We start from the raw sequence: 27,191 nt of genomic DNA, 5'->3' as shown, positions 1-27,191 counted from the left end.
AATGACATCGATAGCTTTTATGTGACAGAAGAGCAAGAAAATTCTTTCAATGGGTAGGCTGCCTATTTCAGCTGGATGAATGTTTTCTTCATGAAAGTGTGATGCTTCAGACAGTGAAATGGGATTCCTGAAAGTTTAAGTGTAACTATAGCTATCTGCTTCTCCACTGATGATCTGATCCTGATTTAGTGACCTGATGAAAGGCCCAGAGAGCAGCAGTGACCCAATCTCTGAAGCTGAAACAGGAGTAAGGCTGCTCTTGATGTGAGGGTGACCCCAAGCTGGGGGGAAATGGTAGAGTTCTTCAGTGGCCCTAAGGTGATGCCCAAGGAGTCTTGGGCCAGCCACAAGCACAGACACTGCACCATGGGGAGCAGAACAGGGATCCTGACCAAGACAAAGCAGTGTATTGACTGTCACTTCAAGTCAGCAGACTGTTTCTGGCTTGGGATATTTGTATGTTGTGTTTTTTTTTTTTTTTTTTTTTTTTTGGGGGGGGGGGAGGGGATTTTTCTCTCTCTCTCTCTCTTTTTTTTTTTTTTTTTTTTTTTTTAAACAAGGATCAAGGTTGTCTTCTCCACCTACCCTTTCTGCTCATCTTGTGTGATCGTTAAGAAAATAGAGAATCATAGAACTTCCTGAGTTGGAAGGGGACCTGCAAGGACCAAGTCCAACTCTTGTGTCCATAAAGGACCACCCAAAAAAGTCAGACCACGTGTCTGAGAGCATTGTCCAAACACTTCTTGAACTCCAGCAGGCTCGGTGCAGTGACCACAAGCAGACTGAATGTGGAAAAATGGGGTAGAAGAATGCATTGCATGACTAATTTTGTTGTAAGAACCAGCAAAATAAGCGTTTGTATGTTGTGTATGGTGGACTGAACAGAGGGTATTCTTGGCAGGTTAGTATTGCAGTGCAGAGGAATGCACTCTCTGCAAGACTACTGGGCATGGGGAAGGAGGGCAGTTGATGCTGTTAATTTTAGGACTGTCAGACTCAGGCTTCCTTGTCTGTCTGCAGTTGAGCCCTTTGTTGCCTGTGCCTGCTGGTGCCGTATGACTCCTGCGGCTGGGGAGCACTGGGAAGCACCTTGGACAGCGCCCGCCTTCCCCTATGCCCTTCCTCCGGCCTCTAGAAGTTATTTCCAAGCCCATACGGGCAATGATCGATCTTGACAGAGCAATCCCTGTCCTAGCTGCTGGACCACTGAAAGTAGTTTTTATCTCTTAATTAGAACTGAAAAGCATTGCTTCTTACTCTTTGGTGGAATCAGACATATTTCCAGGAATCATCCAACTGTTCTTCTAGAGACAATTTGATATCTCTTCCTTAAAATGAGTTTGCACCTCCTTCATAGCAATTAAAACCTTCCATATTTACTTAGCGGCGGTGGTGGAAATGATCTCTGCATATCTTAAGCTGTCAAAGCATGCGAGAGCACTATACAGAGATTTCCCTGGTGTCTAAATGCTTTCACGTTGGCCACAAGGGAAACAAGGGAAGATGGAAGTGACTTATTCCTTGTGCTGCCACAGTTTCATCTGTTGATAAGAAACTCATCCTTTGACCCTCATGTTGGCTGTGATGGTGCAGGAGAGATCAATAAATGGGTTTTCCTTTGCAGACAGCTGCAGAATGGTGGAGTATTTGAGTAGCAAATTGTTACTGGAGAATCTCAAATCTTTTCATATTGATAAAAGTGGAATAACCATGTACTTCTATACTTCTCAGTAGCTGGGCTGCTAAAGCCTAGGTATGTATGTCCTCATTTGTAACAAAATTTGAGTATGTGTCTTCCAAAATCTATAGAGAAGGTGTAGCTTAAAGGGAGTAAAAAACATTGTAAGGAGTACTTCCTTAATGTATGGGAACACAACTTCTGTGTGAAGCTCTTATTGTATTTAGCGTGGTTTTCTTCCACTTGAACAAATTGCTCTTGGACATCTGAGGTTTATTCTATTTAATTTCTATTACTTCCCTTCTACCTGACTCTACTGCAGGTCAAGTATCTTGCAATTAAAAGAAGTATTTAGTGAAACAAGAACCTGATCAGGAACATAACTCCTCAAAGAGTAAGACTTCATTCTATGGGAGAAAGTTGCCAATCGCACAGGCTGTAGCTTTAATCCGCTGCAAAGTCAGTCAAGCCATAAAACAGAAAGCCAGTGAATTGGCATTGCCTCAGAAGTCTCAGCTTCCATCCCTAAAATCTCTTGGGGTTCCTTTTTCCTGGTGATTCAAGCCCTGAGATATAAACTTGCAATAAGAGCAGTGGTACATATTTTTGAAATCATGCTCATAAAATCATTGCTTAGATTCAAGGCTTCAGGGGAGTAAGATTTCTGTCCTGAACATTTGACAAGAGATACTTAGTGCGTCTTTCCAGGCTTCGATATTTCATCTTTAATAAATATATATTATATATATATATCAAAATGTACCTCCTAATTTTCACCCATTCAGACAGTCTTATCAGTTGACTTCTGTAGGTTATCAGGGACATGTTCAGACAGAAGGCCATTTTGGAATGAAATCTAGATGTAAAGCATGCTGCTAGTGGCTGAGCTTTGTCATTCTGATAAATATAGTTTACAGGAACTATCTACACCCCCTAGTGTGATTCCTTTTACTCTGTTTTTCTTAAATTCTTGTGAAATGAAAATGTCAAGTTGATCACTGATCCAAAACTGACTCAAGTCAGCAGAAAGAGACAGTATTTACTGCTTGACTTCTGGGATGTGCATTAGGCCCAGCTGTTTTTAAAGGGTGATGTAAGAAGTGTTCAGTACTATGTTTTGTGTTAATAAATCTGTTCAATCTGAGCAATCTCACAGAGTAGCCAAAGATTTTTTTTTTTTTTGAGTGACTGATGAAATATTATGTCACATGGATGACTTGACAACTTTACCCCTTCCCAAGTCTGGCACAATAAATTATAGGTATATTTTATTCACTCTGAGAATAAATTGATGTTTTTGGCTGTGAGTGTGTAATTTTACTAAACTGAAAGGAAAAACTTTTTTTTTTTTTCTGTGTTTTTCAAGGAACAAGGTGGGAGCCACAGTTCAAATAAGCTTTGAAAGATGTGGATTTCCATTGTTTGTACCAGAGTCAGTAGACTAAGGCAAGCAGGACTACAAACATACTGCCCTGTGCATATGATTTTGCCTATTATGCAGAATCATACAGAGAAAAATTGAGGTTGGAAAGAGCATCTGGAGATCATAGAATCATAGATCATTTAGTTAACTAGAGCAGGTTTTCCAGGATGGTGTTTAATCAGGTTTTTAATATCTCCCCAGGTGGACACTCCACAGCTTTTTCAGGCAACATGCTCTAGAGATTGAGCCACCCTCACAGTAAAACAAGTTTTTCTTCTGTTTAAGTGTAACTTTCTGTATTTCAGTTTGCCTTCATTTAATCTTGTTGACAGATCTTGAGAAAGCTCTTAAAATTCTGATATGTCAGAGACTAGCTTGAAGGATCCTAATTTTTGGAAAAAAAAAGATGTTTATTGCTACTTGTAAACTTCTCCATGTTTGCTGGGATTCCTGATTCCACTTGTTCTTGGAGGCTATAAATTTTCAGCTATAAATTTCCTTTGCTTTACCATAACTTTCTTTCCTTGTGTGGTAAAGGCCATTAGGGCAACAGAACTTGTAAAACACTTTTTTTCCATGTATGAACAGCAGACATTGAAGTCTTTGAGGCTGCAAATGATATGGTAGAATGTAAGAAAATCATATGCACAGGGCAGTGCTGTTTCAGGCTGCCTGCCTTAGTCCAGTCCGCAGTATGAAAAGGATGTGAAGGTATTTGAAGGCATCCAGCAGAGAGCAACAAAGCTGGTAAGAGTGCTTGAGGCCATGTTGTGTGAGGAGAGGCTGAGGGCACTTGGGTTGTCCAGCTGGGAGAGAAGGAGGCTGAGAGGTGACCCCGCTGCTCTCTGCTATGTCCTGAGGTGGGGAAGCGCAGAGGGAAGTGCTGGTCTTTGCTCCCTCATCACCACTGGCAGGATTCCTGGGAAGGGCACAAAGCTGTGCCAGGGCAGGTTCAGACTGGGCAGTAGGAAATATTTCTTTACTGTGAGAGGGTGGTCAAACACTGGAACGGGCTTCCTAGGGTGGTTGATGCCCCATGCCTGCCAGTGTTCAAGAGACATTTGGACAGTGCCCCCAAAAATGTGTTAACTTCTGGTTAGCCCTGAAAAAGTGAGTCAGTTGGACTCAATGATCTTCACAGGTTCCTTCCAACTAAACTATTTTAGTTTGTAATACTTACTTTGAGAAGATTTTTAGCAGTGCATATATAAATTTGAAGACTGAGCATACCAGGGAATTTAAATCTCCTATTAAAAAAAAAAAAAAAAAAAAAAAAAAGAATAAATTTTTTAAGTATGTTGAAAATCCTCATCTAAGTCTGGTTCATTGCTCTCTTGGAATGCAGTAAAAATAATAGTTGCTGCTTAGATGTCGTCAGAGTGATTCTGCAGAGTGCTAGATATGCCCAGAAAAGTGAGAATAGGTTCAGTTTTCATTCTAGGAGTCAACTCATATTTAGTAATGTAAAAGTATATTTTGATTAGGAAAAAAAAAAAGCCACATGGCCTTCTTGACTTTACATCCTTGAAAATCTTAATTACAAATTTCCTCTATTTGAATTATTAAAAATACTTATCAGTTAATTTTGAGCCACATCTGTGTTTCTCCAAAATGTTACTTTTTTTTTTTTTTTTTTTTTTTTTGAGGGGGGAGGAGTAGGGGAGGGCGGAAGGGAATGCAGTGACTTTTTTTGGTAGCTCAACTGATATTTTCCCATCTGTGCTTTGCTTATGCATTCCCTTTGTGGGAAAACTGAAGTCACAATCCAAATGCCTGGCAACAGAAGCAATGGGCTTGATATTTATATTAGAACTGTAACACAAGGACATCTGTTGCCTCTACCCTTTAGAAGATATTACTTTCAAAGACTAATATTTGGCTTCTTTGGCTGTGGACTGCTACTGTTAGATGTGATTGGTGGGAGCCTGGGAAAAGGCTCTGTTGATAACCAAGAAAGCAATGTCTTTATACCCCAGGATGGCCTCTGCCTTACAGATGCCCTGGTGTGGGTGGGCAGACTGGTCTCTGGCCCTGGGACCAAAAAACAGGCTGCGCCCAAACACATCCCTCTGTTTCTGCCCTGCAACAGGTTGCAGATTGATTTTTATTTTTTTTCTTTTGAAGTTTCTTTGTAGTATTTCTGGTTAGTTGAGGGCATTTTTCAACAAGTAGACTGAGAGACGAGAAGCAGCATGGGGCAGGTGGAAAGTACACTTCACTCTGTTTTCAACACCAGTTATTTTATGTTGTTTTCACATGCCATCCAAGACAACATTAAGGATTATAATGCCAGAATTTTTCTGGCAGGGTTTAGCTCATACAGCCTCTATTCCTTTCCACACAACTACAGCACTGTACATTTCTCACTTCTGCATTACTCCCTGCCTAGAAATGGGAAGCTGTCAATCCTGAACAAGGCTTATGTTAATGCACAAAATGTGGGTGAGGGGAGAGAATTATTTCAGTGCACTGAGGGGTGGGAAAGTTAACCTGTTCCTGTACTGTAAGGCTGGCATGCAACGCTGTGCAGCATTTTTCTTTGCTAGTGCTGTATATATTGTTGCCTAACAAGTTAAGGCATTTTGCAGTGGTTATGATTCAGAGATAACCTGTAATGTCTGAGCATTTGGGGAACTTCATCATGGATCTAAGACACTTAAGTCACTGAACAAACTAAGTTAGAGGTCCAGGCTGTGCTGTCACTTGCATGTGCTGCCTTTCACCTCTGCCCCTCTGCATATCTATGCCAGCTGGTAGTAACTGCCTAAGCTGGAGATGTGCTACAGCCTGTCACCTTGCAGTCTTTCACCCAGTTCAGAGGTTAATAATTCTTAACAGGCTGTCTTAGAAATTAGAGCAGACAAGGCAATGAAGCACTGGGTGGGTGAAACAGTCCCTTCCCAGCTCAGAAACATGGGGAAAAAGGAGGCAGTGCTGATGAAGAAAGGTGCTGTGATCACCTGTGGGCATTGAGTGACAGCTCTAGCCACTGCTCCCTTGTCAAGGGGAGACATGAGTTTGTATCCTCTTGAGCGCACAGCAGAACGGCTCCCACATTTCTCAGTAAGCTCTCTAATATCTGACTAGAGAGGGGAGAGGGCATCAGGCATCAGTCGATTTGTTTTCCTTTCTTTGGTGAATAATGCTCCACGTCCTTTTTATTGCATTGCTTTAGGTTAAAATCACCATTATGGAAACATAATATTTTATTTCAGCGCAAACAAAACCCGCTTGTCTTTTTTTTTTTTAAAGAAAGACAAAAAATCATTCTAATTAGGGGAAAAAATTGTTTTTCTTAGGTTAACAACCAGAGAATCATTGGTTTGTATATCCTTATTTCATATCATCACTACAGTTGGTGCCAAGCTGTTTTAGTTCAATTTCATTAGCACAAAGTGTAATCTTTAGTCATTTGAGTCTTGAATTTGATTGCTGATTTTAAGCCTCTTCTGTACTTGGCAAAAGCCTGAGGAAAGACTGTGAGAGAAACTTGCAATGAATTTAATTATCTGTTTGCAAACAACTACATAAATCTCTGCCTGTAACAGGTAAAGCTTGTGATAGTAAATGAATGAAGTAAATAAAATGGTTAGTGGAAACTGTAATTGGCTAGTTTGGCAGCTGAGCGGTTTAATGAGACAGTGAATTTGGTACAAAGACTTGGACTACAACTATCATAGAAAATCATACCTTGATGTCCTCAGTGAAATTCATTTTGTCTCTTTGTAGGAATGCATATCTGATGAACAAAGGAAATTGATTTGGTAAGGTTTGCTTGGGTTTCTCCAAGATACCTGGAGATATACAGACATATGCATATGACACCTGACTTTTCTCTCAACAACAATTCCAAAGCAAAAATAGCATATCTAGATCAGACAAGGTGTTACCAGAAAACAAATTCAGAACTGGTATACCTCCGTGTACCTCCCTCAACCTGCTGGTCATGCAGGTCAGTGTTTCAGCTGTAGTGGCAAGCACAACAGTGCTCAGTATAATTTAGGGTGGCATGACAAGCTTGCCAACGAGACTTGGTAAGTCATTCATTGTCATGGTTGGAAAAGAAGAGAGAGGTTTGATGTCAGACTGCAGCAAAACCCAATGGTTAAAGATCATTCGATTGTTTCACGTTTCAAAGTGGAGCAAGCTTATAAGTATTGCGCTTCAGTATGATTTACTTATTGAAGAACTTCATTAAGGTAATTGTCATGGTCCCCAGACTCGGAGCTTCAAATGCTTGCCCTCAGGAGCAAATTAGCTACTGCATATACAGCTAGGCTCTGCATATCTTCCTCTCAAAGACTAGGCATTGGCTGTGGCTGGAAATGGGATGCTGTAAAGAGAAACATTAGCTGCAAGTAGTGTATTATCCCTTCCCTCTAGTTCTGCATTGGTATGTCTGCTCAGAGACCATGCATCAGGCTGAGAGACAAGGGCTGGGAAGGAGTTTTCTTCCAGCAAACCTGGGCAGTGAGCTGTTGGACTTTCTGCAGTGTGGTGTGGTTCCTGCATTAGGATCAGGCAGATGTACTAGACCTATTAAGCTCATGGACTTTGATGGCCCCATGTCCTGCCTTTGCCTCTGACCTCCACAAGTCAGTCTTAGAGACTGACTGAAGATTTTGTTCCTCTCTTCCCCTCCTTACAGGGAAAAATGCTGTGGAAAGCTTAGTGATGTTTGTTCATCTAAATATCACTTTTGTGCAGGTGTCTGTTAGGGGATGTAGAGGACAGATAAGTTAGAAATTTCGGTTCAAGGCAACTTTACTACTGGAAAAGAATATTTTGGCATTTTTATTCTGCTCTTGCTTGGTTTATGATGAATGTGTCTGCTTTGTGGGATAAATTGTATCTTGCTTTTGACTTCCAAAATCAGTTCTGTCTTCATCTCCAAAGCTGCTGCACATGCCTATGCTGAAGGATTATTATTATTTTTTTTTTTTACATTTTCTGCAAGTAGCAGACTTTGTCAGTAGTCTAGAGGCAAAACTAAAGATGATGCAGCTTTGTTTTAAAAAAGTATGATAAGTTTGAGAGTTTCTCATTACTCTTGTCTCCTTCCCTTACAGCAATCAGGAACAGATGTTTGAAGAAATAGGCTGATGACTGATGGTTGAAAGGAAACCAGGCAAATCTAAGGCGATTTCCTCCGAGCAGCAGATTTCAAGTCATTAGAATATTTAAGTTTGACCTGCACACCTTTCTCCCTCTTTCCTTCAGCAGCTGGTGTAGTTATTTTAGTGAATCACTTGCTCATTTTATACAGTAAAATTGTGATTTGTTTGGTGGAACATGTTGTTTAGGAGGGATATGACCTCTCTGAACTTGATGATGGTAGCTTAGGACCAGTCTGCTGCTGTGAGGCATGAAATGCATCCTAGTCTGTTAAGATCAAATGAATTGGGTACTTGCTTGCAGGGGATATGTCTGCAGTCAAAATTATTTATACTGATTAATTGCTTTTTTAGAACCCTTTGCTTGAATTGCTAACCTTCAAATAAGCCACTTCTTGGGAAATCATTGACACAGCCACTTGTGTCAAAACTCAGCCACTTGATATTTATTGAACTTGATGAGCAAACATTTAAATGATAATTGAGACACTAATTAAATGCTGTGCCTGGGCTCCTGGTTCAGAATTGCAAGGGAAGACTAAATTAGTTAATGACAATTTAGGGAATTACAACTCCAGATCTTTATCAGACTTGTAAGAAAAGAGGGTTTGGTTCAGAATTTTGAACTCTAGCTGCTGCTGCTAATTGCTCTGGTTGTCCTGATCCATCCTCTGGCTTTACCAGGACATAACTAGGGTCTCAGTCACCAGATTTTTAGTCAGTGTCAGAACATTATGTGTACACCCATGGGCAAAAAGGAAATGGCAACTTGGTTTTTGGTCTACATTTTCTTATCATTCTCACCATGCTGTCTTGACTCTATTAAACTGCATATGCATTTGTAAGTTCACTTAGCTTTGAAAAACATGATCCTGACTGCAATCACATTGTTTAATTTTGTTTCAAATTCTCTTCCATTTCCTTCATTTCCACTTCTAACAAATCAGTTGCTTCTTCCTACATATTCCAGCCTGTCTGTCTTTATCGCTGCTCTTGTACATCCATGAATTTCCGTTCTTTTTCCCTACAGACCTACTTAAGGCATCTGCTAAGGTAGTCAGGGCATTAGACCTTATCAAACTGTCTCAAGCTCTTTAGTAAGACACATATAACTCTATTTTCAAGTGACAGTAAATGACTTCCTCCCAACTTAGTCATGTATCATTGCAACTCTGCCCAGGAACCAGAGAAGTGAGAATCATGCTTGGCACTTCCATGGAGATCTCAGAGGCAGGAAAAAATTTTATCATTGCCAGTGATTTGTGCCCTGTGCAAAACGGATTTGTTCAACAGGGCCTGAGCAATGCTTATGTGCTTGGTGTAGTGCCAACTTTGGCTCTTCCTTTCTCATCCCTTGAGCAACAATAGCATGCAGCAGACCAATTTCCTTCACTGGGGGGAGTCAGGAAATGCTCCAGGAACAGATGCTAGGGAAGCAGATGGGGCAAGAGTTGATTTGGAGCAGTGTCAACTCCATAACCTTTCAACATAAGCCTGAGATTGCAACTTTCATGAGTATTCTGTAGTGGAAGGCAAGTCCAGGCACCCACAAAAGTACATGTTTATTGCTGTGTTTGGGCAATGGTAACTGGGAGCTAGGGTTCTGCAAAGTACTATGTTGGCCCTGAAAAGGTACTTGATGGTGGAAGGGAGCTTCTTCTATTTTAATGTTATGCTGTAGCAGTAGTTAGTGCAGTAAATACCTCAGGGCCTTTAAGGAGTTTAGTCTGACAGGACTCATCAGCCAGGCAGGCGTATGAGCTCTATCCCACACAAGCTCTTTTGAGGACTGAACAAATGTCAGTTCTGTGGTAAGGGACATGAACTTCTACGCTACTTTGAAAAAACAGAATGTGTTGGGTAGGCCTGAGGTCAGTCAGAAGGCTGATGGCAGAGCCGGCAGTGGAGTGGAGGTGGATGGCCTCCATCTTGGTGTGGAACCTCACTGGACAGGCCTCCGTGTCCAATGGGGCAAAAGCAGTTGGATTTTTTGTTCCTCATTACATGGTTTAGAGGAATCAGAAAATGGTCAAAGCACGTAAGTCTTCAGTAGTGAATTTAAATTTACTCATTCAACTGAGTAAAATCACACTGAAATTTAGTCAATTGAAAATGTGTTTTTAAAATATTTAATAAGGTTAAAGGAAGTTTATTTTTTTCAAAGCATGTTTTACACATTTCCTGCATAAATTCTTCAGGATGTTGTGCAAAGTCTTAATTATGGCAAACCACAGGGTTAAGGCTGAATAAGTGCCTTTTAGATTGCATAATTATTCTTTTAGTGATTTATTCATAAATACATACATATCTATATATTATATAGATATTTATAAAATAAAAGATTGGGAAGACTGAGAGGTCCCTAGTATGTTATTTAAACATGTACTGCAGACCAAGGCCAAAATAATTTATATTTTTTCAACCTGAGCTTTACCTTGAAATATGTTATAGATAATGGAATTTCCTGTTTTGAACTTGATGGATTTGTAACATGGAATATGACTCAGAAGCTGTTTTCTATTCAAGATTTATTTAAGGGAGAGCCAATGCTAACATATTAACGCATGTCTGAAGATGCTTGGTTCCACTATAAGAAACCCTGAGAACAATGCCACGGGTGTGATGGGACTGGAAATAAAATGAAGCATAATTGTACATCTAGTGCACTTGCTGACAGATCCCAGAGATTTTCTTAATTGAGTGAATGTCACTTAAGCAGCAGCAGGCGAATAAAAATAGTTGACGTTGTACATCAGATCTTGGTTTGCTGTATTACTTTTCAGTGTAAGATTTTAGCTTACCCTGATCTTGGAACTGTATGAATGGTAGTGAAAGGAAGCTGATAGCTGTTCCTCTCACATAAGTTTTCTAATACTGTCTTTACATCACTCCATTCATAAAAAAAAAAAAAAAAAAAAAAAAAAAAAAAAAAAGCTAAATTAAACAAGAATTAAATCAGATATTTGGCTGAAATGTTTTTCTCTATAAAGATTATAAATCAAAGACTTGTTATAGGGTGCTGTGTGTTGGAATAAAAAAGCTGTCAAGCTATTGCTTGTGCTGGTGTAATCTACATCAAACTTCAGTGTTGCTTCCTTTTTAATGGTGCTAAGTGGAAGACCAAGGCAAAATGTGCCAGCTTGTGTTACCGGCTGTCAAGTTGAACTGGAACGAGGTGATTTAGGTAGTTCACCACAGGAAGCTGTCCTGTCAGGTGGGCCACAGGGTGAGAATGCTATATTCTCTTGTGGGGGACAGAGACCGGAGTCCTCCCAGGTGACAAGGCCAGAGCAGAGCACTCACTGAGAGCCTGGCAGTCTGCTGCAGTGGTCAAGGTCCCTAACATGACGCTTGTCACCAGCCTACTCAAAAACAGCCTCCAAGGTGGGAAAGCTGTTTGGAGAAGCACCAGGGAGAAGTGTTACAATATTAAAATATCTGGAACGATCATGTGTCATGCATTGTTGATTTACAGCTTAATATAAAAATCTTAATCTGTTGCACAAGGGAAGGCTGGTATCAGCTGACAGAGCTGATCTGTGTTGTTGTCAGAAGCCCATTCTTTTCTAAAAAGGCTGCAGAGTGGTAGGGATGGGTGGAAAAGAACCATCCCAACCTGTGAGTATGTTTACTTATATCAGGAGTGCTAAGAGATGAAGGTGGTAGGTTAGAGGCAACCTTTACAGAGGAAATGGTGGTCATCAGAACAGGAGAGGGAAGCAAAGCAAAAAAAGGTCTTGAATGCTTTTGAGTGAAGTCCCTGCCACACCTGAGACTATTTCCCCTTGCTTGTGTTCTTTTCGATAAGTAGCTAAAATTAAAGCACTTTATAATTCCTTTTGATTTCAAAGAAGTGCATTGGTCTTTGCAGGGTTGTTGAGAATTTACTCTTCCCTGATTGCTTCACTTCCTTCTCAAAGATGCTGGGTGAGCAGTTTAACACGCAAGTAGGCTGGATCAGCTATAAGTGTCCCCTGCTCTGCTATGGTCCTTGTCTCACTGAATCTACCAGCATCTTGATTTGTAGTGTAGTTTATTTGTGTTAAACTTGGCTCTTCTCTTAAAAGGATAACATTTTGCTGAGCCACTTGGCAAAATAGCACTTTGCAGTTAGGGAAGCTAATGCCCATGGTTGTAGAGTGGACAGACATACGTTGAAGTGGCACCTATAGTACAGCATTAGTCTGTACGTTGCTGCTGCCTCTGGGGCCTGCACTGTGCAGCTGACACAGCCCTCAGGCATTTAGTAGCGGGAGCAATTGCTGCAGAGGGTTTAACAGGGAAACATGTACGAGCTGAAGTCCTAGGCTGAATTGAGATATTGTGGGGGTAGATGACTATTATGGTTCAGTTCTTTAAAAGCATTTTAAAAACCATTCTGCCACCTACAAGGTATTGTGCTGTGCTTCTTCAATTTAAGACTGCTGACTGCCAGGCAGCAGTGAAGGTCACTTTGTGCCTTTCTCTTTAAAGCAAATTGCTGCTGTTTCTATTAACAAGGGAGCAACAGTGCTGGCTAACTCCTGGCATGTTAACCTGCCTCTCATGGGAACTGGGTCTCCAATGGATTCCCCCAGGACATGTCTGCAAGTTGGAGAGCTGAATATCATGTAGATGTCAAGTACAATTGGAGATTCCTTGTCAGGATGTGTTAGGGCAGCTGTCTCCTATTTGTGTGACAGTGCACATCTTTGCCAATAAACTACTTTTGCTCTCGGTTGTGCTGTGTCTGCTGTCTGCAGGGCCACTGGGAAAACTGCCAGGGAGAGAGAAGTGCTTGCATGAAGGTGGCTGGGCGGCACCTCTTGTGATGTGCACTATGCACAGAGTATTGATTGGCTCTGTAGCTGGATCCCAGGGGACGAGCAAGAACACCACGTACCAGAACATGACATTTTAATCAGTAACAGGTTTAAAGGCTGGGAGCAGCTGGGGTAATGTCTACTTAGGAAAAAAACAATAGCACCAGACAAAACAACAAAAATATATTGGGTGGTTATTGCTTAGGAGCTGTGTGTAATTTGACACAGGATACAAATAAGGAGCCTAGGGCAGGACTGAGAGTGCTTTGAAGTAAATCTGTAGTAAGCATGAACCATGGATAGATACAAGGTAGGCACCGAGCATTTTCTCATTCACCATTGCTAAACAGAGGAGCCTGCCTGGTACAGCAGCATTCCCATGTGGAGCATCCCTCCTGCCAGCAGTAAAGTCACTCTGCTCACAGAGTATGTGCTGCAGGAGATGGGGCTGGCAAGGAGCAAGAGAGATTTAGAAGGAGAAAGTGGCTGGAGTTTCCTCTGAGTTTCCAGTGATGAGGAGTTGTGAAAGAGAGAGCATTTATGGGGTGAAGAAAGAGCAAGGGTTGAATAAACAGCTACCTGAGAAACACCAGACAAGGTTATCCTCCTTCCTGTCCTGTAAAAGCCACAGAAATTAGCTTTTCTGTGGTAAAATCATGGTGTCCCAGTGCAGCTCCATTAACCTTGAAAGTTGTTGTGGTAGGTTACTTTCTACCTGCAAAGTAGAAAGCACCACTTACAGGCATGAATGATGCTGAGGCTGATCCAGACGCAGAGTTGAAAGGATATTCATCTCCTGTTTGTGGGAATTTAACTGAGAAGCAGCTATGTTAAAACAGAAAATTGCAAAAGCTATTCCCAAAGTGCTGTCTGCTTTCTAATTGCTGGCCAACTCCTTTTGTGAAAAGAGGAGAGAGAATCAGTTTGCACAAATGTGAGTGCTTTAAGAGTTCTCTTCTGGGGAAAATGGTCTTTCTTCTATTGCTTTCAGATGCTTAAAATGAGAAAAGCAACACATCAGAGTTGAGAGAGGAAAATCAGTCAATGTCACCTTGGTATTTGCTGATCAAAGGCATGCTTCCCTTTTCCCTGTGCCCTGAGAAGGCAGCAAGTGTTTCTTGAGCGAGCAGCACTGAGCTGGAAAGACCCCTTTGCTCCCTGTGTTGCCACACAGACCAGGACCTGGTCCTGGGCAGCCTGCCCTAGGTGGCTCTGCTTGAACGAAGGGTTGGACCAGATGACCCCAAAGATCCCTTTCAGCCTCAGCCATGCTGTGATTTTGTGACTGCCTGCTTTTCAAGAGCTGGGGAGTTAGCTTTGCTCTGTAGCAAGAAGGCAGCTTAGGCAGTTACCCTCTGCCCACAAAAGGAAGTAAGAAGATGTGTCTCTGATTATTCCCTGGGTAGTGACGTGACTGACATGCATTTTCTTGTCGAGAACCACAGTGGGCTGCAGCTATTAAGTAGCAGTCATTTACAAAACTCATAGCCAATTTCACCATTCAGTTTCTTTCCTTAATTTTAAAGTCTATGATTTTGTTCTGACTACTATACTTTAAATGCAGAAAATAATAGAAGCTAAGAGAACACCTCTTTGTTCTTTATGTTCATTTACCATTTTACTGTTTCCATTTTAACACTCAAAATGTACTGGCTGCTGAAGGGCTTCTGCATCATGTTGGAGTGCCTGTATTCCTCTCATGTTTCTAATGAGGCACAAAGTATAGAGAACATAAATGACAGAAAAAGGCTACATTTTTTTTTTTTTTTTTTTTTTAATGACCAAAATCGTATATATTTTAAAGCTGTTGCCTAAGGTTATAGCACAACAAAGCAGGCAAAGTCTCTTTCATCTGCAGTTTACTTGGAAACTAGGACCAAATTACCTCTTCTCCCTGGCTGACAGAAAACAACAGACCCTTTCCAGTACAAAAGCAAAGACCCAGCCACACACTGTCCTGCACTGAAGAGTCCATGTGAGTTATTTTTCAAGAATCCAGCAATACCTTGGAAGGAGTAAAACACGTAAGGGCATGAGAGCCAATGAGACAAAAGAAAATGAAGAAATAAAATTGAAATGAGGCAATACTGCAAAGCTATCAGATATATCTGTTAGAATAGTCAATATGAGGGAATCAAATCAGGACGTATGTAGCATTTTTCCCCACCTCGCTAGACAAATGATTGCACTGGTGTTATGATCAGAAATCAAGAACAGCATCGGTTCTTATAAGTTCATAAAAAAAAAAAAAAAAAAAAAAAAAGGAAAGAAAAAGAAAAGGTGGGATGTATATTAAGATTTTTTGTCACAACTCTAGGGTGATTTTCTGATATGAGAATTATTTTTTCCCACCTGTGAATTGTAATTTTGTGAGGTATCGTGCTTAGGAGAAGATAGTCAAGATGTTAATGGAACCCCAAGGTTTCTCACCCCAAGCTGGCTCACCAAGGCTGTATATCTGACAAAAGTGATTTTTGACAAGGAGAGGTTGTTATATATGGAGTGGTAATTTGTGTTGAGAAGATGGTTGATGTTAATAAAGAAGGGGGAGATGTGTGGCCGTGGGGGTCGGCAAGCCCCTTGTATGATGATATCATCAGATTCTTGACAATGAGGCCATAAGGAGTGTAAAGGGAACAAAGAAGGGTGATTCGGAGACTCCATGCAGTCTTGGTTGCTTGTTCTCCAGCCATTAAGGCATGGAAGTTTCTGGGTGTTTGCCATTGCTGTTATTTGCAAAGTTGTTTGACCAATGAAAAGTTGTTTTAAAAAGAACTGCTGTGGGGGAGAAGGGTATAAGAGGGGATCCTGTCCTCAAGATAAAAAAAAAAAAAAAAAAAAAAAAGGTAACACGATGTGATGAAGTTACGTCATCAATAAAGAAGTAAAAAGAAGGAATGAAAAGGAACAGGCTAGCAGAACGGAGACTGAGACGGGAACAGGCACATTGATCATCTTATGAAGATACATGTAGGTTCGGCCAAACTCAGCAAACTGCTCAGAGAAGCTCGTACAGAAAGTCGCTGGAAATGGGCGCACTGGAGCTGGGAGAAGCAGTCTGCTTCTCTCAGCTTAAGCTGAGAGAAGCAGACCCGCACACACAACTGCCCCTCGCTGGCAAGCCTTTGCGCGTTATGGGGAATCATACGTCCTTAGGAACAAAGACTGTCCTGGTAACCTTACAGCTTATTCTCCTTATTAACAAATAGACAGTTTATGATCCTGAAATATGGGACCAAATTGAGGTCAAGGTGTGGGACTCTGCAACTAAAAATGACAAGGTTGCATCAGGATTGCTCAGCAGGCCTTAAAGAGCCATGTGGGGTCACAATCACAAATGTGTGATTTGCCAGACAGTGAGGGAGCTGTGGGCTCGTTTACTGATCCGACTGCTATGCCATCGGCCCCTCTGCTGCTACAGCCGTCGAAGGCTTTTGCTGTTATGCCCCCTGTTGACCTGGACGTGCCTTTTGACCCAGGCCCTATTGGCCTTGAAAAGGAGATGGATATGCTTTTCTTCGATCTGGGAAGAACAGGATACATAAGGCCCGAAGGCCGAGTTGCTTGACAACTTAAAGCAAGGCATTGTTCAAAAGGAATGGAAAATGAAGACTGTTAAATCATGGAACTTAAATGATTGTGTTACCTTTTCTGATTGTATAGGCATACTTGTGTTTAGTATGTAAAAGCAATGTTCTGTATATTTAGAATGTTTGATGTTCGTGTGTGCGTGTTGGTGGAGCGCAGACTCCCTGCACACCCAGCGCTGTTTACTTACCTTTTATACCTTTTATAAATATTTCTTTTATAAATATTAATAAATTCAGATTGAGTTGAGACTTCATTTATAACACGTGTTGAAGAAAAATAAAAAGAACAAAGTTCAGTTCCTGGTGTTTTGAACAGACTAGTGAAACTGCACCTGTTGTCAGGAAAATGCTAGTTTTCAGATACAAATCTACAAGGAACAAATAACACTGACATGAAAATACCAGCTAGAGTCAGTATCCAAATGATGTTGTTCGGTGTAAATAGGCTTTGCTTGAGTCATGGCAAAGTGTTGGAAAGGGGGTTTTTAGCAAGCTTGCAGTTACCGCTTGTATTACATCAGCATCGAGAGCCAAGTCAGGTCCAGGACCCAATTTTACCAAGTGCAGGTTACTCAAGTAGTGTACATCATGTATTTTGTGTGTATATATGTTTGTGGCAAGACCCTCTCTGAGAACCATAAAGTCAGTTTAGAGACATGAATGGTTGGAAAGAAAAGCAAAAGAAATGGCTCATATTCTGTGTGGGGAGCTGAGATGGAGAAACACTTCTTAAAAACTCCAGAGAAAACATGACAAAAATTAGGAAATGTGGCTCATCCATTGCCTCCTTGTCAACTGTTTTAATGGAAGATGTTGAAACCTTCAGTGACAGTAGGTTTGTGCCGTTTTCAGAGTTTCTTTCAGGCTTTCCTGTGTGCAGCAGAGTTTCTATATGATGGAAGTGAGGCAGCCTGAAGGGTTTTCATATTATCTGGGCACACGGACTCAATGCATGAATTTGTTCCTCAGGCTCAGACTTCCATTAAGTCAACTCATGCTGAAATACTAAGAATGTAGTAAAAGTGAACTGGGAAGAGATTAAACTGGTAAGACACCTTCTGCTATTTGGAGTGTGCATCAGGCCTTTTCTTAAGCAAAGTTGCCAATGTTATCCAAATGCTAAGTGTACCAAAGGCATTAATTGCAGAGATAATGAACTCCTTGACTTTGTTGCAGCTCTGATATTGGGGAATTTCTCTTTGTTTCAGTACTTAAACAACTGTCTGCAAACAATAAAGTGAACTAGATAAGAGGCTTTTGATAACTTTCAGGCAGGGCAGGGTAATGAACATAGCAGCTATAGATGTATGTTCTGATATCAAGGAGGCCCATTTGAGACAATCTGGTGGGTTTAGATTATATTGAAAAGTAATGTCTTGGACTATCGTTTATTAGATATTTTGATGTCTACCTTTGATCTGAAATGTGTTAATCTAATGAGTGGGTAGAGGAATATGGGTTACTATGGAAACAACATCTTTCTCCGACTTACTGCCCCAATTGGCTGCTCCAGCAATCGAAGCACAACACAGAATGGAGTGAGGCCACCAGAGACCAAATTGCATTTCAGTCTGAGAGGGAGCTATTGAGGTTGGGTGTGGGGTATAGATCTGTGGGAGTTGCACTGTGTTTGAAGCCAAACTGGAGGAGGAGGAGAAGGGAGCTGCAATCCAACCAGGACAAGGAAAAGCTCTGACAAAGCAAGAGTTGTCTTGTGCAAATGAGACAAAGGTTCTGCTTGTGCTTCTTGGGCTGTAGCTGATAAATGATTAAGGATAATTGGTACAACTTTCAAATCTGTTCTAGTGATTACTAATAAGCTACTTTAGTATTAAATGCCATTGTGACCTTCATTTGCTTCATTTTTTCTGCTGGAAACTCCCAGAAGAAGTTGTCAGTGCCAACATGAGAGTCTTCCTCTGAACTGAAGAGCAGAAATGCCTGCAGTGATGGCTTGTGATCTCTGGGACTGTGCTTTTGGCTGGGAAGCAGCATCCCTGTTTTACCAATAGTATTTTCTGTTATCTGTGTGTCTCCTTGAAAACCACTGCACTAAATAGCACATGTGGAGAAGTAAAAGCTAAATTCTTGAGTATTGCTTGTGTAATTAAGGGGATCACTTTTACCTGCACAGAAACATTTTATTCTTTTATTTGAATCCTCTCTGGTCTATTGCTTGGGCAAGCAAAAGGAAAAACACACAGTCATCCTCTTTGCCTTCAGCTCAGTAGCTCTCAGCAACATACGAACATCATGTGGGTGCTCACCCCAACTTTAACCCCTCCAGGTGAGCAGGAAAGCAGTCTGCTGGGTGGTTTGTTTTTGTGACACCTTCATTCCTTGCTATGTAGTGTGTGCCATCTGGTTTGCCTACGGTGTGAGGAAACAAGCTACGTGATTTATGCAGTTATATCAAATCAAGATCAAAGTCACTTTTTTTTTTTTCTTTAAATGAAAATAATTAAAGAACGATCAGTGAAATATATATTCAAGATCAATACCACCAACAATATAAACCACAGTATTACACATTAACAAAACCGTAAGGAATGTGTATGAATTTGAGTTTCAAATTGGATTTTGATTGGCACCATGTTACCACTTTCCCCCTTCAAAATCTCCTTCCACAGTCATAAATTTTCCACCTTATTATTTTTTTTCCAACTGACTTCTGCTCTCAAATTTCTCTTGGTAGTCTCTTGCTCCCCGCGTAACCCAGCTGATGGTCAATTTAAGGAAGGTTCATCATTGGTAACTTCCTCCCAGAGCTGTTGTTTTTGGGCAGATGTCCTCTTGAAGAGCTGCAGGTCTTCCCTTGACCCCGCCCTCTTCCCAGCTGCTGTTTACCAGGCAGCATCACTGGGGGCCTGTGTGGATCCCCCACCCCTTCATTCAGTGTCTGCCCCAGCTTTTGCCATCAAGGCCATGCTACTTGGGCTGCTGCCTGCAGCCATGGTGTGCTGATTTCTTGGACTTCTGGGTTTTCATTCAGTGCAGCTACAACTTGACCTACATCTCTCTGATGCCATCTGAAATGTAATGTTCTGCTTATCACTTGACTCCTCTGTTTTCTACCCTTGCATGAATGTCTCTCTTTCCATTGGAAACCCCAGGAACTTGCTTAACTCTCAGTTCACCTGCCCATGAGCCCCTTTTGGGGGTGGGCTAAATGGCTTTTTGACATGTGTATACAAGGTGGGGACATTCTCTCCATGACTATCTCATGTGCCTTAGTTGCATCCAAAAGTTGGGTAGGGTCACACTGTGCCTAAGTCTTTGGAAGCAAGGATTCGAAACAACGAAGGCTCTCTTTTTCCCGGTTTTGAGACCTACCAATGAAACTAATAACAACAACTAAATCCCCCTGCTTTCCCCATCTGCACGCGTGTAACATCAATATCTCCCTACCTGCCTTCAGCAACTGTTCCTCTCCACCTTTGGCATATTCCCAAGCTCTTCTCCAGAGAGCTTTCCGTGGTGTAAAGATGTCAACACTACAAATAATTAATGTCAAGTGGCTGTCAATAACTTCTAGGTCTAAAACCATAACAAATACAAAACCCTTGTTAATTAATCGCATCTCGCTCTGAAATTTGAAAAGTGAGCAAATGGGGATGGATGGTATGGTGGTAATTTTTTTTTTTTTTCAGGGAAATGTTGAGAAGCACAACAGCCTTGGCACAGGTAGATCCTTATTACAGTTTCTTTATCTCCCGCCATCTTCTGAAAATTAACCTTTTGTGTGTGTGTGTGTGACATAGTTAAGGTTATAACATTTAGTCTACAGAAAAGGGGTAGTAATCATGATATATATACATATATATAACATATTTTGAAGTATTTATTTTAAATATAAAAAGTGGAACTACATAGAAAAGCGGCAAATAAGAAATTACATTTTGTCTCAACACACAGGTTTTTCCATGACCAGTTCCAAATTCTTCTTCATTCATACTAGTCCTTGCATCTGGAGTGCTTTTTCCAGCCCAATCCTTTGTCCTCAGAAGCATTTCTGCACCTTCAGCATGAGGTGGAAAGGCAAGCTCTGCATCATGGCACACAGATCTTGAAGTATGTTATAGCAAACAAAATACATCAGACAAAGTTTCTAATACCATCATAACAAAAAGAGCCTGTATCATTTTTCATTATAGATATATCAATATTTGTAGGAGCTGGTGGTGCTTTTTGTTGTTGTTTTTGTTTTGTTTTGTTTTTCCCTGACATTTGTAAGGTAGATATAGCATCAAGCTTTCTGTGTTTCAAAATATTTTTTGCAAATGTGAGGGTAGAGAAGAGAGATACAAGAATAAATATTAAAACCTTAGAATGTGTTTTGGTTCTGATACCTAGAATAATCTCACTAAAAGGTCTAGGAAAAGACAAAGAGGGGATCTGACTAATTTATTATTACCTTTGGAATTACACAAGCCTGTCTCATTCGGTGTAACAATCCTTGTTTGTACGTCAAGAATTGGATAAGAGTGCAGTGAAAACAAGCTCCTTTTTGAGGCCTATTTTTCAGAGCATAGGTGACCATGAAGGTCAATGTTATGTTGTAACAAACAGGACCCTGTGCCAGAAGAGTCTGGGAAACACCTCAGGTTTTCCCATGCACCATGCTAGTGTTCTTCCCTTGAACTTTCTGGCTTCTGCAGGCAAAGGGGAATGTGGCAGACCTCCAAGAATGACCTTGTCTGGGCTAGTGTCACTGTGGGAAATTGATATCTGCAATTCTTTTATCTGGGAGGGGAAAACATACACAAAGAATGTGAAGAGGAAACAAAATATCTGAGTGGTTAAGAGTTAATGAGACTGTTAAGTATCTCTGAACTGAACTGAAATTAGCTCTATTGCTATAAAAATAAGAAAAGGTCTCCAAAGCAAGCTTCTTAGTTTTGGTAGTGCTGGATATTCCTCCAGCCAGACAGCACGGTTAGTCCGGTACAACAATTTCTCAGATTACTCTGTGGAGTCTCTTTGGATGCTGGGAAACTGAACAGGGCTTCAGTCCCTGGTGGAGTAGCCAATGTTATCAAAACATGGTGAGCTGCAGTGATTTCTACAATTACTCATGACTGATTTATCACTTGATTGTAGGAACACAGTTTAAATAGATTTTTTTTCCATCTCCCTTGCTCCCTAATTGATTTTTTTTTGAATGTTGAAGATGTGACTTCCTCTCATAAAATAGATTAGAGTCATTAAGGCTGTGAGCTGTTTAATCATTTTGCTGCATAATTACTGTTGCTACTGTTGTCTTCTGGTTTACACTGTTTCTTTATTAGCAGCTCTTGTTGCCAGAAGGCTTAAACACTTAGTAATCTGTCAAGGTGGTATTTTTTATTTTATTTTTTTAACTTGAAGACATTTTCAGCAATATCTTTGAGCACCTGGCCAGGTCAGGTGCTTTAATATTCACTTTAATATTCACCTCTGTCTGGTTAGCTTCATATTATGTTTTAATTACCCTTCTTCTAGATAACCACAGTTACTCATTCATCATATAGAAAATGCAAGCAGGTCACACGTAACTATGTGAAGCAGTAGGAAATTAGACCCTCCAGACATAGTAATGAGGATGATGGCCAGAAAGGACACATCAGGCAACCCTTTGTTAGTTGGCACGAGCAAAAGAGCCTGACCCAGCATGCACAGTAAATGCAAGCTGTAGGGGTTTCCATGACACTAAGGAATTATACCACCCATTAGGGTCCCTGCAGAAATACAACCACCCTTCTCCCTTGTCTTTTGTAGTCATTTCCAATGCAGCATGCCAGCTCCAGAGCAGCTTGCCTTTCCCAAATGCCAGATAAAGCCATCCACCCCGTAGGTGGTATTTTAGCTCTGTAAAAGGCTTTTGAATCTTAGTTCTTGCTGACTTGAGCTGTCACTTGCTGAGGAGTCGTGAGGCTATGCCACAGCAGCTCATGTGTCATGTATGCCTCTGGCCACCACAGATGGGTAGGACTGCTGTCTGATGGTGTTTTGCTGCACTGATGGACATCAGTCTTGTCTGGGGTCAGAGCTGTGAGCTACAGCAATGCCCAGCCTGAGAGGAGCACTGAGCCAGGAAGCCCTTGTCCTGAAACCAGGACAAGGCTCTGCTCATCACCCAAAGTTCCTGCTGGAGGCAGCAGGTTGGCTTCTGCACATCCCAGAGGTGAAATTAGCTTTTCTGGTGTCCTCAGGATGACTGGAGTCTGGAGGGCATTAGCAAGGTTTATAGTTCAGCACAGATTACTGAGACTGTGGACGTGGCAGCTGGTCAGTAGGTAATGAGTTTTGGTGGTGAGCAAGCGATCAATTCTCCCTGCCCTTGGGGGAGAAAACAAAATGTAATGGGATTCCCTAGACTTCAAGTAAGAAGAAATTTATCAGTGCTAAAAGACAGGGAAAACTGGGAACAGACCAGCTAGGGAACTGGTGGCATTTCAGCAGCTGGCAGGCACTGCAGAGCGAGAGAGACAAGTCTGTCAGAAATGACATAGATATAATGGAGCCTCCCTCCTGGCAAGGCAGTGGCTCAGGCTGCCTCTTAATTCTCTTTCCTGGCTGGATTTCTGTATGGGGAAGTGCAAGCCAGAGAGAAGAAATGCTGTGATTTGCACGCACTGGTCTCCCCCGAAGCTGAAAACAAAAATGCAGAGTAAAAGTTGGCTTGTGGTTTTGAGGTACACAGAAAGAATGAAATCATAATGAGGGTAGAAAAGAATTATGACTGGAAAGAATGAGGAGTCAGTGACAACATGTGGAAAAGAATATACTTAATTTTAAATAAAATCTTACAGACTTGTATCATCTTTACTTTATAATTTTGTGTTGGGGAAGTGCTTGCAATTATTTCAGAATTCCTTCAGCCTTTTGGGGGTAAGCTTTTACATTGCTGGGAGTGACTGAGTTTCTTCGAGTGCCTTGTCAGTGCCTTATTTTATCTTACCCAAGGTAACTCGCAGAAACTAATTCTAGGGTTTTTTTCTTGTCTACATGATAATCCAGGAACGATTCTGACAATTTCAGTACAATAGCCTCCTCTCAAGAAAGCTTTGATTGCACTAAAACATACTCCGAAGTGCTAATCTCTTATCCTTCTAGAGTTCGTTATTTGGACAGATGAAAATTGAGTTTAAAGTGACCCATAAGGTCTTCTTGACAAGATATAATCTCGTTAAATTTTTGTAAAATTGAATTACGTGGACTGCATACCATGTATTGATTTAAAAAAATCATCTTAATAGAGTCATTTAATATGACTCTTGACACGATTTTTTCTCTTTTGATGGACTCAGTTTTTAACAGACACTTTTATTTTTTAATGCTGTCACCAGCTTGATAGCTTCTCAGTCATATAAAGCTTTGAACTCTGTGCTACTTCCTTGATTGAAGGAAAAACAACTGCAAAGTTAACCATTCCTATGCCATTTCTGAATACATTACACTGACAAGAAGAAGTTAAAGACTACTTGGAATTATATGCTGAAGGACTGGTGCTGGGGCCTTTCAAGATGTATCCTCTGTGTTTCTGAAGTGGGATTTTTGGTAAATGTTGCTTTCAAATTTCCTTTTTTGTCATAATTTATAATCCTTAATTTGGTCTTTTTTTTTTTTTTTTTTTTTTTTTTTTTTTTTTTTTTTTTTCAGACAGAAACAAAGCCAAACAAAGTAGATAAGAACATTAAGAAGACACCTTCAGCTATGACCCATGGTTTCTGGAAGGTGGGCAGAGAGGTGGACAAGTTAAAATCAAGAACTGTTCTGTGGTGTTGGATAAGGAGGAGGGTCCCAAGTTTATCATTTCTTTCTCTGGTCCCATCTGTGGCTTTAGTCTGATAAATCTTTGTTTCATGGATTTGGGACCTCTACAGACATAGCCTCTTTCATCCCTTTGCTATTCAGTCACCTCTACTGGAAGCATCAGGAAAAAGTCTGATGCTTCATCAATTAACTGCTAAAATACATGGAAAAAGAGAAACAAAGATGGTCTGGAGGCCTCTGCAGGGACAGTGTTTTAAATCTTGCTCTTGACCTTAAAGGGAAATTTGAACCTGTCCAAGAATGATGAGTCTTTGAACTCTTGTCTTTTAAAGAAGGTTGTTCTAATAGTAATATTGGTTTTTGAATGCTCTGTAGCACATTTACAAAAACTGTTCATCTGAGTTGATTGACAAGTTCAAATACATTGCAAATAGTTTTTCTGTATTTAAAAAAAAAAAAATCAGCTTGGGATTATTTTTTTAAAGGTTGCAATTCTCATAAAAAAGCTTTTCTGGTAGGCAGATCCTAGTCATTTAAGTGAAACAATAACTTGGTTTCAGATATATATACATATATATAATTAGTTGTCCTTTTTTCAAGATAGTCTTGCAGTGAGCCTGAGGTTGACAGTATTTGTTCGATTCATCATAATTACTAGAAATGCTTCATCCATTCAAAAGCCTTCACAATACCCCCAGGGACTGCTAAGCTTTAATATTAGCTCTTTTATCTTTGAGTTTTCTCTCACATGATTTCCCCTTTTCTTTGCTGTAGGTGTCTAGTTTTTGTTGCTGTAATGTTGATTTTTTTTTTTCACTTGAAAAGGTAACAGCAATGATATTTCACATCTTTTATATGAATTTCCAGGTTCCAGTTCTTACGTAGAACTAAGCTACTTCTTGATAAAATTATGTTGCAGGTTTGCTACTGAACAAGCTCAATCAATCAATAGTTCCTGTTTGATAGAGTAAATAAATGATGTTGTGGTATGTGGCAATCTTTGGGTTTTCCCACCACCTAACAGAATGCTGGTACCAAGGTGGGAGTGTGGAAATAGAAAAACTGACAGGCCCAGACAAATGAACAATTAGGTTGGTGTACTGAGGTCTGTGGCAAGGCAGTAGAATAAGGTAGAATACGTGCGTGGAATATCAACATTTTAAATGCTAGTTTAAAGTGTCCCAGGAGAGCTGCTGGCTAGATAACACACAGAAAATGAGCAATATTCTCATTACAGCAGATTAGGTTACTTATCAGTGGCCTAAATCTTGGGAATATGGGAAAATGAGCCCAGAACTGTTTGAAAATAGAAAAATATGCATATATTTATAAACCAAAGTCCTGTTTATTTTCAGGATGTGTATTTTCAAGCAACCGCTGGTCAAAGAGGAAGAGAATTGATGTGTTGCAAGGAGCAGTGTGTGGGAGTTTTCCGGAGGAGGAAGCTTGATGCCAGGTCACAGCCTGGCTGGCAGTGCCAGTAAGTCATATACATGTACCTCTTATGAGTCACAGATTCGAAATGTCATCATTATCCAGCCACGTCTGTAGGATTACAAATGGTGAAATGCATTGAGAAGTGGATATATTTGCTTCAGTTGGTTATTTAAGTAATTTCCCACTTCAGAAAACACAGACAGATGTAGTTGATATGGTACATGGTCCTGCACCTCTACTTTAGACAGAAGAATTTTGTTAGCACATGCTCAACCAGAGGTAAAAGCATTGCTAAAGAAATGGACTCCAATGAGGATCCAATTTTCGCTTTTGTGGTAAGTTAATTTGTTTGCTTCAGGATTTTTTTTTCTGCTTCAGGATGTTCTTTCTTCCCTTTTTTCCCTTTCAAGCCAATCAACTACAAACTGGATGATAGAAAGAAAACTGGATTTCCAGTCATAAATAGGATTATTGACTAAATTCCAGTTGCAGGATCTATACCGCTGATATGTGAGCCAGAAAGAACATCTTGGCTGTGCAACTTTATTTCTATTTTCATAGAAGCAGCAGTTAAAAAAAAATCATTATCACTTGCGTCTGAGCTGATCGTGTTTGATTTGGAAGTCACTGGGATGCAATAAACAGGAAACCCCAGGGTGCCATTTTACTAAGACAGTTTTCAGAGAGGAACCACTGTTTCTGCTGCAAAGCACTGTTGATTTACATGGATTTTCTTGACACATGTTTTGGCAAAATGTATCAGCTTGTGCTTCTTAGCATCAACAAATAATACTTGACTTGCAAACGAGCTCCTTGGCGAGTACCCAGCCACAGGAGGCTTGGAGATTTTACTGAATAAAAAAGACTTTCATTTCATCAATTTGTGAGCTGGCACTGTCCCTGCCGTAGTCGTCTGCAGCCACTCTCATTCTTGCTTCTCAGGCTCTTGATTCTTGGGTATTGAAGCTATTCAGCCTGTTAGCTTTTACCAAATTCCACGCAATGAAAATTAAACATTTATTTTCTCAATTTCCATATAAATGTCTTAAAGGGCTCTCAAGCTCTTTTGTGCACTCATGTTTGAGTCACCTTTTCTACTGTGTGGTGTTGGCATCTTTTCCCTCACTTTATAAACCCTACATAACATTCACCTTAAAAAGGGGAGGGGGGAGGGGGGGAAGAAAAAAGACAATCTGGCTTTGTATTTTCCCAGTGCAGCTTTCTTGTTCATAATGAGCTTAAATATAAGGAGCATAAACCCATCTGGAAATAAAATTATTCACTAGGTTCCCTAAAAAAAGGTAATTACATTATAATCAAACTGTCACTTTATGAGATAGTGGGAGATGAAATACACCGTAAACTGACAAAAGAAGAGGACGGCTTTCTTTT

General features: G+C 40.6%; 1 long non-coding RNA gene across 1 annotated transcript in view; it reads left to right on the top strand.

The window, feature by feature from the left end:
• Window positions 1-26,879, top strand: part of LOC309879627 — a 50,996-nt gene extending 24,117 nt beyond the window's left edge. Inside the window, exons 5-6 of the long non-coding RNA XR_014317808.1 lie at window positions 24,249-24,323; window positions 25,718-26,879. This is a non-coding gene — a long non-coding RNA (uncharacterized lncRNA). The remainder of the gene's footprint in view (window positions 1-24,248; window positions 24,324-25,717) is intronic.
• The last annotated feature ends 312 nt before the right edge of the window (window positions 26,880-27,191 follow it).

The sequence above is a fragment of the Aythya marila genome (assembly GCF_965140915.1).
Source record: "Aythya marila genome assembly, chromosome: 1".
NCBI classification, from domain to species: Eukaryota; Metazoa; Chordata; class Aves; order Anseriformes; family Anatidae; genus Aythya; species Aythya marila.
This window is presented reverse-complemented; position numbering and strand designations above follow the sequence as displayed.